We start from the raw sequence: 14470 nt of genomic DNA on the forward strand, positions 1-14470 counted from the left end.
GTGCTTCCGTGGTATTCCAGCCAGGATGTCCGAGTGGTTGGCTGCCCACTTCCTCAGAGGAAATCCGCCCGCCGTGCACAGGCTGCGAAGTTCTTTCTGGAGTGAGGTGGCTTCCGGCAAGATACTGGCTCCCGTAACGATGTCATCCACGTAAGTATCGCGGCGCAGCGCGACAGTTCCGTGTGAAAATTGAGGGCCTTCATGGCGATCTGGTGGAGAGTCCGAATTGCCAAGAATGGCGCGCAGCACGCTAGACCGTATGTCATGGTCTTCAGGCGGTATTCGCTTACTTCGTCAGCGATGTTGTGTCTCCAGAAGATGCGTTGGAAGTCGCGGACCCTTGAATCAAGGAGAATCTGGCGATACATTTTCTCGATGTCCGCCAGAAATACGTAACGGTGCCAACGCCACCGCAAGAGGACGTCGGCGAGGGGTGGCAGGAGGTTGGCTCCGACGAGCAAGTGCTCGTTTAATGAAGTGCCGGACTGTGTACGTTGCGACCCGTTGAATACTACTCGGAGTTTGGTAGTGGTGCTGATGTCCCGCAGCACTCCATGGTAGGACACTCCAGCGGTAAGTAGCACACTGCGGTGTTTTCTGTTGTGGTCGCTTTTACTGCCTCCATGTGTTTCAGGTTTTCGTAATCCTGCATGAAGGAGCGGTACAGACTGCCAAAGTGAGCGTCTTTCGAGCAGCGATGCTCTATAGAGTGGAGCAGACATTCGGCTGGCTTGCGGGTTTCACGTAGAGAAGGCGGTGGCCCAGTGAACGGCAGCCTTACGACGTACCGTCCTGATGGCGTGCGGCGGCAAGAACGGACAAAGAGTTCTTCGCACTTTTGTTCTTCTGGAGTTGGAGCGACAGGAGCGGAAGGTTCCTTCTCTTGTTCCCAAAACCGCTGAACTAGGTCGTTCAGCTTGCGGTCGACGGAGCATTGGTGAGTGCTGGGGCTGCTCTGGAGTGTGGCCCTGTGACCTCCAGACAGGGCCACACTCCAGATCCATCCGAGCGACGTTTTTTGAGCGACGGGCTCGTCCTTGCGCCCCCTGCGAATGCCATCCTGAATGATGGCGGAATATACGTCCGCGCCGAGCAATAAGTCGATCGGGTCTCGATCGAGATATTGCGGGTCCGCCAGCGGGAGGCCGCGAATATGAGGCCAGGTGTAGCTGTTTCGCAATATGGGTCCCTGGTACGATGAGAGACGCGGCAGGACGTACGCGAGGACGGGATAAGATGCTCCTGTGACCGCAGAGGAAAGATTGAACGAAAGTTTACCGCGAGTTGTTCCGGACGCTCCTCCAAATGCCTGCGACGGACATTGAGAAACGGATTCGCGACAAGCGCAGGCGCTGAGCCAGGGCCTCGGAGACCAGAGAGACTTATGATCTCTGGTCGATTAGTGCCCGAACGTCTTTGAGGTCTTCCCATGTGGTTGCTGATGGTGACGCGTGCGGTGGCGAGGAGGATCACTTTGCGGTCCGACGCGAGTCGGGTGGCGAAGAGAGAACTTGCTCCGTCGGCGGATGTATACGCTTCGTGTAGCAAAGTGTGGTGTTTAGCTTTACAGGTGAAGCAGGTTTTGGCCGATTGGCATTTGGCCAGGAAGTGGTTACCGAGACAGTTGTAGCAAAGCTTGCTTGTTTCCACGATGGTTTTCCTTTCAGTCGCGGGCTTCGTCTTGAGCTGGGAGCACTGCATGATAGAATGCTTGCCCTTGCATACCGCGCATCTCGAGGAGTCAAAAGCGGTTTTAGCGAAGTGCGACTTAGCCGATCTGGCGGATTTCGCGGCGGAGCTCGGTTGCACGGTGTTAAGCGTGAGGATCTGCTTCAATATAAAATCCATTAGGACGTCATTGCTTGGTGGATCGACGGAATCTCGTATCGAGGTCTCCCATTTCCTCCGGGTTTGCGGATCGCTCGACGAGCAGGAAGTTGAACAGGTCCATCCCGTTCGTGGCAATGGATCTGTCAATGCTCTCTTGAGCGTTGATGACAGTCGTGGCGGCATTGTAAATGCGGCTCGGCTCGCTGGCGGTCGCGGCCTTCATTTTCCGTGCGGCGGTGTAAGCGGCGAAGTTTGCGCGGATAAGCTTCCGTTTGTTCTCGTAATGAGAACTTAGAATTGATCACGATCGCTCATAATTGCCCCCGACGATTGGCAATAATCGTATCATTTTCTCCGCAGGGCCTTGCAAGCTGGTACGGAGGTAATGGAGCTTCTCCACGTTGGAGACAGATGGATTGTCTCCTATTATGGACTGAAAGATATCGCGGAACGCTGGCCAGTCTCCGTAAGCGCCCGAGAACATCTGGAGCTTTATCCGCGGCAACGAAGTCTTAAGTGTGCTCCGGTTGAGTCTCGGCCTTGGGCGCAATGAACGACTCGCCCTTAAGTTTGTTCGCGTATTCAACTAACATGCTCCTCTGTGTCACGTATGTAGTTTCCGCAATATCAACAAAGTCTGCTTTTGCGTACTCACTCTCAAGATATTTATCTTTCAGCGCCGCTACGATGAGATCATGATGGGTCTCGAATCTGGTCCACAAAGTCTCGAGGATGCGGAGGCGAGCCTGAATTCTTCGGCGGTGATGCTCGAGACGCCCATCTTGTGCAGATTGTCCACGGAGCGAGACATTCGTCCGTGGATGTCGTTCTGCGCTTCGAGCAAAGCCTTTAGATCTGCACTTATGTCTGTTAATTGTTTGTCTGCACAGGTTTGCGTACTGATTGATACACAAGAAATTTACCCACGAACTGCGGATGCGGATGGAAAAATCTCCGGCTCGAAGGATCAGAAAATGTTCGCGAATGAATACATCGTCGGACGAGGCGCGCGACAAAAAGTTTTGTGAAGCACACCACACTATTGAAATAAAAAACGAGCCATGACACGCATATTTTTTGTATTTTTTAAAAGTTTTATTTTAAGACATCACACAATTAAAATGTAGAAAAGTTAATATGTACAATTATTTCAGAGAGAAATATGAGAATGAGCTGAGTCCTCAGACCTTTGAGCGGAGCAAAGAAGCGGTTATTGAATGCGGTTCACAGATAGCGAGCAGTTTTAACTATAAGCGGTTTAACAAAGCGGCGTAAAGTGCGAGACTGGAAAAAGTGCAAGGCTTCCTCTGGTCCGTGCGCGGTGCCCATTATATATCGAGCGAAATTTGGGCCCGTTGCGACGTGGATCAATTAATTTTATAATTTAGTGGTGACCTCAGGGCGCCGCGCATTATTGGCCGCCGATGAGATCAGGAGTTAGAATTTTTACAATAGTCATGCGCGTGATCTTTTTCGATCAGCTGATTGGCGATCAGCTGATCGTGACGTATGTGCGCGCATGCTTGTATGTTGCTTAGATTTCGTCGACGGTTGACAATGTTATTGTCAACGAGCATGATAAGCGTTTCTTTAGGTGTTGAAAAAATGTAAGATAACTTGAACGTTCGAGTTTTTCTTATCAATCGAAGGCTCGAGAAGGTTTTCGATGCCCGTTAGATTTGAATTTTGAAATTATAATTGCTGATTGTAGTTTATGCGGTTCATCGAATCGAGATAATTTTTATGATTTTTGAACACATATAAATTATTTTATCTCTAACTTCTAAATAATGTTAATAAAATATACATTTAATTTTAATGATAGGCTAAATCATATTGTTGTGTCACCAAGTGTTCCAATTCCTCCTTAATATTATGCAATATTTTGTTATATCTATTTGTTTTACTATGTATATGATCAAATTTTACATTTAGAATAAATAAAATACGAAATAAATCTTGTTCTTCAATGTTTTACCTTTATTCTAGGATTTTTTATTTTACTTTTCATTATTTTATTTATTTATATTACTTTATTTATATTAATGATGTTTTATTGTTCTTTGAATTGCGACGCCGTTGCCCGCCTCGAGAACGCCGATCTCGAGGAGGTAGCGTGCAAGGTCTTGGCCGGTATAAAAATTAGATTATGAAAATGCAGTAGGGTATCTGAGAAACGGTATCGTGCGGTAACTGAAAATGCGGTAACTTATAATACGGTAACTTATGTAATTGGGCGCCAGGCGCGGTACTTCCGCGCCACGATAACGATACGGTAATGGCAAGATCCGGTAATCCCGGGCTCAGTATTTGGCAGAGGGGCAGAGTTCTTTGTGAAGTAGATGTCGAGAGAGAGAGCGCTAGACAGTATTGAGGAGAGAGAAATAATCGACAGTCAGTTATCTTACTTATAATTATCTAAATATATTAAACAATAATGGTACAGATAGTAGACGGTATAACAGAGATAAGATCAATATATGTATAATTCGGTATCAAAAAAAACTAAGAACGAACAGATAAATCTCGGAATATAAACAATCGAAGATCCGAATTTGAAAGACAAAGGACTTGACTTGTAACGACTGACACGAAGGTCAGGGATCGTGATAACAGAAACGATCTATTCGAAATGCGTGACTATAATACAACGATGAAAGCGGTAATAAAATGGTGTATCATATCTCACAAATCGCGATACGGAAGCTCAAATAATAATTTACAGCGGGATAATCTTTAATACGCGAGATACAATACTCAGTCAAATTTCCAAACACGGCCGGAGTCGTGAGACTCGCCGCCAGATTTCGATATAAATTGAACGGTATTTCTTACAATAATTCCCGGTAATTAGCGGTAATCGACTACAGGATAAGACTCGCGGTCGGCGTACAATCAACACGTACGACTTCGGAACACAGGTCGAGGCACGAGCCTCGCGCGAATCTCGATATTAATCGAACAGAACTAAATACACTAGTTGACGGTAATTTGCGATACAATGATTCAACAGTAACGGATAATGAATAGAAGATCATAATCGAGTATCCTGTTAGTATCGTTTCAACGGCACACGTCTCTTCAAAAATTTCGATATATCTCGAATCGATTTTACGGTACGGTAATCGGCGATAATATTTCCCGGTATATTTTTGGCAGAAAAACCAAGGCTTCGGAAAACGGTAGCGGTAACAATGTTTATGCGGAACTGTTTGCTTTATTTAACGGTCTTCTCGCGACTTTGTGTACTCGGCAACAAAGACTCTAAGTCGAACAATAGAATTTTTGAATAAGCGGTAACAGGAAGATGATTCAGCGGAGATTTCGCGTTAACAAATATTCTTGCAGAGCGAATTGTTCATTTACGGTAACACACGCTCGCGAAGAAATTTTTCGCGCAAATCCCGCCTTTCGATATGCGATACGAAACGACCAAAATTGCCACGTCACGCTAGGACTTAGATTTCGGCACGTAACATAACGGTAACATACACGCTTAATATGACACGAAACAACATTTAGCGGTAATCAACGATATAAAATTCTACGGTACGGTACGAGACTGTCGGCACGAACCCCCTGAGAGGAACAAATCCGCGACACCCGGGGACAGTTGGCGTCCGGCAATTACGGTACAAGTACAAATACTTTACGCGATATCTTTACGAAATATTCGTCGCCCTGCGACGGTATCTCTAAACGACGCCAACTGATCCCGGATGAATAATAATAAGGCTACCTGTGCGGCGGCTTACAATGATCGTCGGCTATAGCTTCCTTCAGGGTCGCTTCCTCAAGGTTCGTCACACGTGTCTGCGGGGCACGAGCTCACCGAACAGTGACGAATTTCCAGTGCTTCCGTGAGGTCCTCGGATCCCGCGCCGATCTTCCGCGCATTTCGTCAATTTCGGATGAACGGGGGTTGATTCTCCGCCCCCTCCCGAGTCATAGCTGTTGAACGGCGTTGCCCTTATGCAGGGGCCCAGAACCCACGGGCGACGGTATCTCTAATTCTTGGAGACGGGACCGGCTGGCCAGGCCGTATCCTCGTCTTTTTCGGAATCTTCTTTATTCCCCAGTCGGCCGCCTGGGAGGTTGTCTTCCGCCCCGTCGTCCGGGTGTTCTGCCGTCTTTTAATCTGAAATAATGCAGATTTAATCTCCTGCAGAATTAAGCATAGCTACGGTACGGGATCTCATTACATGACCTTTTGTTTTCTTGCGGTATCTTCGGTATTTTCTGCGGCATATCCGGTATCTTCCTATACGGCTCCCTCTCCTTCCGGTATCTGGCTGTATCTTCATGTACAAAGGAGATAACGCACGCTCGCACAGCAGCCGCACTTTATTCGCGGATCTTACATTAAAGCTAAAATAAATCTTAAAATTACGAATAAATTCATATTTAAATTCCCTCTCAGGCGCGAGGAACGACCCCGCGCACGCTGTTTCCCCTCGACAGGCCAATGGTGACGGAGCTCACAAGTGTCACGTCACAGAATACATGTGCGTTCCCGCTGGATTTGGATTCGTTCCGCTATTTTGAAGGGCTTGCGAGTTGAATCAATGAAAAGATGTCTATGGCCGGTATTCATAGTCCGATCTCATATTTGAGATTGTCTTAAGTTCGAGCTTGAAATGCTACGCAGCTATTTGATTGGTTGAATGAGTTTTAAGTCAATCTTGAAGCAGACGATCTTAAATATAAAATCGGACTATGAATACCGATCTATGAACTGTTCAGACTCTGTATTTTAGGGACACTACTGGCACGGGGAGGGATCGGCCATCTTGTCTGGCGACATTTTGGCGCTTTATTTAAAATATGACACATCATGATATTTTATTTCTACTTTTATTGCATGAGAACAGACTTTTATAGAAGAGAACATTAATGCAACAGTTGTGCGCAATTGAAAATAATTTTCTGTTTATATTAAAAGTATATCTTTTAATATAAATGATACAAAATGATATATTTTTATTGTTTATATGGAGAACAATAATCCTCATATTTTGATTTTTTTTTAAACGTATTAAAATATTTTAAGTTATAAAGTTATAATTATATAAATTATAATTTATAAAAATTTTTGAAAAATTATTGAAAATAATTTTATACTTAAATATTGTATATACAGAGAAATGACTGACAGATGTCATGGCCTGCTTTTAGGTGATCTCTGAAAGCGATACTCTCTCTATGGACATTGAAAACATGGACACGAACTACAAAGCCAAGTCCATAAATGTTCTCAGAGAGTAATATATAATGTGCACAATTTCTGATTTTGTTCCGTGCTATGTGCACGAAATGTCGGTAGCATCAGTACTATATAACAAGATATTTTTATGTATGTAAATTGATAAGTAAATAATTTATTCAATCGCGAAAGATAGTGTAATATTCAAAGATGAAATAAATATTTTTCTATATTCATTGTTATATTTATATCTTTTTATTAACAAAACACAAAATGCCTGCTGTGGGATAAAAATATTTTTAACCATATTTATATAAATCTTCTTAATTAGCAATAAACTGATTTTTGATATCTATCAATCATTTTTTTAATTATTTAAAAATTTAATTATAAATACATGTATAGAATTTGTCAAATTAATCACTGATTCTTCTGAAGTTTTTATAATTAAGACTCGAAAAATATAGATGTTGCAAAATATTTTAAGTCTCTTCCTTTATATAAAATATAAAGAATTTATGTGTTCCATTTTAATATAACTAACATTATTTTTATATTTTTATTATCATTTTCATACCAACATAATATTTTTATGCATAATATTTTTATGCTATATACATATTACAAAATATATGACAAAATATAATACAAATTTAATATAAAATATAATTTGAAATTTAATACAAAATAATTTATTACATGGAATAATTTATTACACAAAAATGTCCAAAATATACGTATAATATAAAATTTATTAAAAATTTTTACATAGTCCAGACGAGATTGATCAGCGAAGATTAATTATGTGACATTTATTATTAATAGATATTATTAATAGATATGCAACAATAAAATTTAATAAGTTTTATATAATCGTGATCAAAATAGTCATTAATACAATTATTGATCGTTTCTTTGAGTAAAAGAAAGTATTTATATTACTGGCGCATTTTATATAGATTATTAAAGGAAATATTCAAAATCAAAAGATAGAATAAACTTCAAAATCAACAATTAAATTACTAAATAAATCGCGATTTAAAATTCGCGAGAAAACGCGACAAATAAATAAATCGACAATAATCGGAATATTCGATTGCGAGATAAGCATAATTTTTATAATATGATAATCGAAACCATCAATAGACACGCGTGCGATATAATTATTATCACACAAATGATGATAGACGAAGATATTTTAGCAAACATTTGTGATCCGTATTGTTTATGAACATAAAATTCACTGTCCGATTTATTTGCGATTAATACGCGACTTTATACGAATTTCATTGATTGAGAATAAAATACATATCCTATTTCGCGTATGATTAGCTGAATAAGATGAAATGAGTTCTATAAGCTTTAAAATATAATTAAATCACGTTATGGCCATGTTTAATAGAAAATAACGGAACGAATGATTTGCAAAGTCTCTCTAATAATCGATGTAATTGTAGAGTTTAATAAGATTTAAATAATGTAAAGAATCACGTTTAAAACAGTCATTAATAAAGTTATCGATTGTCTTTTAAATTATAGAAAAAAATATTTGCACTACCAGCATTTTGCACTATTAAAAACAATATTCAAAGACGTGGAAAGATAAACAAAGCTTCAATGTATAAGTCAACGATTAAATTATAAGATAAATCGCGATTTAAAATTCCCGAGAAAACGTGACGAATAAATAAATCGATAATATTCGGAATATTTGATCGCGATACATATAATTTTTATAATATAATAATCGAAGCTCTCAATAGACACGTGCGAGATATAATTATTATCACGTAAATATAGAAAATCGAAAATATTTCGACAAACATTTGAGGTCTGTAATATTTGAGAATATGCAATTCACCGATTTACTTGCGAATTTTTATAAGATAAATCGCGATTTAAAATTCGCGATAAATAAATAAATCGATAATATTCAGAATATTTAATTGCAGATACGCAAGTGACATACCGGTAATCCGATAAAAAGAGGAGCAATCTTAAAAATGGAGAACAATTAATATCTTGTGTCTATATCAGATTTCGCAAGATCAATCTGCGAAGAAAAGTTAAGTGATCCATTGAACGTCGGGAATTTCACTGTAGAAGGGAACGAATCCTGGATCTTCCGGACTATTCCCGATAGCAATGATTTCAGTAATAAATCAACGACAATTATCCCTCGTCATTATTTTCAATTCACGAAATTGATATGCACATCAGAAAACATGTTGTCCCATTATTAAGAAATATATTTCTTTATTGAAAATTAAATGGATATAACCTTTTTTATTGAAGGGACCTGTGTGGTCTTGCACGCTGCGGCGCGGACTCGCCGTGGGCGAGAGGTGAGCGTGGCGCGGGTTCGAGGCCACACACGTGCCAGGGGGAGATAGAGAGAGGAGGGGGATGTTAGAGAGAAAGCAATTAAGAGAGGGATAGAACGAGGAGGTTACAAGAGAAGGTTAAAAGAGAAGACTGAAGAAATGACTAGGGGAGATGGATTGTGGAGGAGTCTGCGGGGGAGCGGAGATTAACTATGGAGGAGATGGTGATAATAATAAAGAATTTGGCGGAAGAGATTGAAGAAGAGAAAAAGTCGCTGAGCAATAGAATACGGAGGTGAGACTAGGATGGAAAGTGGAAGACGCAGAGATGGATAAAAAGTTGTAGAATTGGTTAAGTGAACGAGTCGAGGAATGAAAGAGAAGGAGAGAGAACAAAGGAAAACAGGGACAAGTCAGGAGGAGGACGGGGTGAGAAAGATAGAGAAGCACAGAAACAGAAGAAAAAAGAAGAGGAAGAAAGTAGAAGAAGAAAGGAGGAGGGAGAGAGATGGGGGAAAAGGATGGAGGATAAAGGATTAGGGGACAGAAAACTGACGAAACAGGAGGTAAAACAGGAGGGCTGGAAGAAGGACGGGAAAGGAGAGGGAGAAAAAGGACAGAAGCAGGAGAAGGAAGAAGAGGAGGAAGGACAGGGGACAGTCAAGAGGAGGGGATTGGATGGAAAGGAGAGGTGTCGAGGAATGAAAAAAGGGGGGAGGGCAGACGAGAAGGGAAGGGGAGAGTTCGAGGGGTGGGAGAGGGAGCAAAGATTGTAGAGGTCGCACGAAGGCCAGGTCCGGGAGAATAACGGAGAAAAGAGAGAGAGAGATATAAAGGGTTTGGGATCGCTCCCTAGAAAAGCGCCTTGTATATTCTTGAAAAAGAGAAAACAATAAACCATTACTACTACTACTACCTTTTTTATTGAAATGTGACGAACGATTATATTTATAAATAATAAAATACATGCATTATTGGAGTTTTTGTGTTAAATGTGCATTATTGGAGTTTTTGTGTTAAATGTGCGAACACATATAATTTGGGATACTATTCGCGCACGCGAGACGAATCGAACCCGATATCAGCAAGATTTAAAAAATTTCAATTCGAATAGTGTGCAAAATAAAATAAATCAAATAATTTTAAACAATTAATTCTGGATTAATTTTCTAGATTCTTATTCTTATAATGTTTAAATTAATAATTTCTTTTCTTTTAATATCTTACTGATATAGAAGTATCCATTCGATTCGTCACGAAATTTTTAAGTTTTCGCACATTTTATGTAACATTTATGTATAATTTCGTTTATGTATAATATATAACATTAACAAAAATTATAAAAATATTTTCGATACGTGAATTTGTGCATGTATTTTATTATACATATATATAAAAAGATATATACCTAAAAACTAATATTTCAAAATGGCGAGGATGTCCAATACCTGCAAATAGTTTCTTAAAAGAAAAATTAATGTTAATAACCATCTTGCATCTAGAAATCATTTTTCAAAAGAGACATTATATTAATTAAAAATATATTCGTTCGTAATCATTCTTATCAAAAAAATTATACAAATTAATTACAATATGAAATTACTTGAAAAATTAAAATTTATACACAATGCTATATCTATATTTAATTTACTATGAAATCTTTCTGGCATTATATATATAGACAATAATAATACCAATCCTAATAATGATGGAACATTTTTAACGAATAAAAGAAAAGATACATTTCTTTCATCTAAATATATATATTATTTAAATTATTTGGACGTTAACGAAGCGTATCGTCGTCGAATTACTACCGAAATCATTGCTTTCGGAAATTGCTAGGAAAACCTGGGATTCGTTCCTTCAATCTTACAATAATAAATCCCAATTTTTAACAAGGCACCGAATTAGACGTCGCGAATGGATCTCACAAGAACCGGTGAGAAATAATTCTCCATGATGAAAATCGTTTCGACTCCTCGGCGGTACGAGCCATGCAACTTTCATTAACGGAATTTATTTAACGGAAGGAACAACGATAACTCTTTTATTAAAACGACAATCTCGTCTAAGAACGTGAAAAAGAACGTGAGAAAAACACGGAGTTTTCGGTAATTTATTAATTTATTTCTGAATATTTTCCGATACGAAAAAAAAAAAAGAAATTCGTAAATACAAATATAACTGAAAAAACAAATTATTAAATTCATAATAATTATCTCGCGATTCTATAATATCGAAGGTGATCGTTAAATTTTGTAAAGCTAATATTTAATCGTTGACTTATCACATCGAATCTTCACTCTCTTATTCGACATTTCTTTATATTTAATTAGGTTATATTTAGGAATATTATCTGACGAGAGTTACAGCGGTAAAATTTTTCTGTTAAAATGATAATCTTGTATAAGGACGCGAAGAGAATGCGGAAAGAACACGGTATTTTAGTAATCATAATTTAATAATTTATTTTAAGAATATTTAATTCCGCGCGATATAGAATTCATAAATAAATAAAACTAACGGAAAGCATAACATTAAATTTATAATAATTGACTCGCGATTCTGTAACGCGTTTCTGTAAGGCGTCCATCAAATTTTATAATGCTTATATTTAATCATTAATTTAGCATCGAATTTTTACATTTTCTATAAAAATTTTCCGAATTTAATAATAATTCTTTGACATGAAAATACAATTACTCTTTTGCGAATATTCCAAAAATATATACTACAGAAATAAATACTTTAATTTAATAAATTACTATTATATTAATTACTATGTAATCATTATACGTATACTTTTGATCATTTTTCGTGTAATTTTCATAAGAATTTACAATCCTAAATACAATTTTATATAATATAATTATAGTCATAAATGTACAGTATTTTACAATTAAAATATCAATGTTAGATTATAACTAAAATACAATTATAACTATTTATAATTTACAATTTACAGTTTATAAATTTATGATGCTATCAATGTCAAATAATAATATTCCATTTATTCAAATATTTAATCGATATAATAATTTGATATTGATAGCATTAACATTTGGATTTAATATTATATTTGATTTAATATATTTTTAAGTTTTAAAATAAAATATAACATGTTAAGATTTCTTGAACGTTAATAATTATGCAATTTCTTTAATATTTCTGAAGATAATTTTGATAATTTAAATTTCTTTTAAAACATGTTATATTTATTTTTAGATCGTTTTTAAAAATAAATTCAACTTAATGAAAATCATTTTAATTTACCACTAGGATTATTGGAATATTAAAAAAAAGAATGAATCTTACTTAACCCTTTCACTACGAGCGGTGACTATAGTCACTCAACGATTGACGCTTGCTACGTACGATCGGTGACTATAGTCACCCAACAATTGATATTCGCTATGTACGAACGGTGACTGTTGTCACCTTGCGCCTGACGCTCGCTATTTTTATTTTTCACATACCAACGGTGACTTTAATCGTTTGTTATCGTCATGGTTACCCATCGCAAGTGTTTTGCACTTGTTTTACGTTCAGGCTGCAATATGATGATCAACAGTATAAAAGTAACATTTCGACAGTACACTTGTTTGGGCTCGCGCACACGTTCGATATATTTGCATGGTATGTGCTTTTATTTTCTTTATTTTTCGCATCATTGCATTTTATTATATTTTTCGTTTATTTTTCACCCCAAAGATAATGAATACAAATTACAAAACAAGGAGAGAAAACGAGAGCAACGAAATGTACGATAAGTCATTGGATTCCGATAGCGATACTGCAATAAACATTTGTGCTAGAAAGAAGGCAATCAGCATTCGAAGGAAAAATGTACTTAGTACGTCAGAATCAGAATCAGAAGATGATTATGTCGAAGATGCTTTGCCATCAACTAGTTCTAATAATATTCAATGGGCTATGGAGAATGTTCAATTAAGATTTCACAATTTTATAATACTTTCAATTCTGGACTTCAGAGAGACGACATAAATTTCTCCTCTGCAATATTAGATTATTTTTAATTATTTTTTTCACCTGATCTTGTGGACTTTATTGTGGATAAAACAAATAATTATTGGGCACATACAGTAAGTGATGACGTGCCTAACATCAAAATTGGAACAACTGTCGACGAACTATACTGTTTTCTCGCATGTACGCTACTAATGTCGAGAAACAAAAAATTACGTCTTAGCGAGTATTGGTCTAGAGATAAGCTTTTAAAAACAGATATTTTCAGCGAAATTATGCGCAGAGACAGATATTTAATTCTATTAAAAATGTTGCATTTTGTTGATAATGCTCAGCAGTCTTCTGATCGTTCGCAAAAAATTAACAGTATTTCCAGTAGACTTCAAAAATCTTTTGAAAACTCATTTTATCCTTTTCAAAATTTGTGCATAGACGAAAGTCTTTTATTATTCAAGGGTAGACTATCTTTTAAACAGTATATACCAGCCAAAAGAAGCCGATTTGGCATTAAAACGTATGTATTATGCGACTGTAAAACAGGCTACGTACTAGATTCAATCATATATACAGGTAGTGAATCACACGTAACAGAAAACGCAGAAGAAATTGGCAAAACAGGAAACATCGTTTTGACGCTTTTGAAACCTTACTTGGGAAAAGGACATACGTTGTATGTAGATAATTATTATAGCAGTCCTGCTCTTTTTAATTTTTTTACATGCAAATATAACAAATGCTTGTGGGACTGTAAAGCAAAGGCGAAAAGGAATGCCTATAATGGACAAAAAATTAAAAAAAGGCGAGATTGATTTTCGGACAACGAGTAATTTGCTGTCTCTTAAATGGCGTGATAAAAGGAACGTTTTCATGTTATCCACTTTCCATAATAGCGAATTTATATGTACAGGAAAGAAAAATTATAAAACTCAAGAATTTATACGCAAACCCAAATGTATGGTGGACTATAATTTGTCAATGGGCGCTGTCGACAAATGTGATATGGTTGTTAGTTCCATTAAATCCATCAGAAAATCGATAAAATGATATAAAAAGTACTTTTTTCATTTGTTAGATATTGCAGTTTGGAATTCATATTGCTTATATAAATACAAAACACGCAAAG

This window comes from Camponotus floridanus, unplaced genomic scaffold (assembly GCF_003227725.1).
Source record: "Camponotus floridanus strain SB8 unplaced genomic scaffold, Cflo_v7.5 scaffold189, whole genome shotgun sequence".
In the NCBI taxonomy this organism is placed as follows: domain Eukaryota; kingdom Metazoa; phylum Arthropoda; class Insecta; order Hymenoptera; family Formicidae; genus Camponotus; species Camponotus floridanus.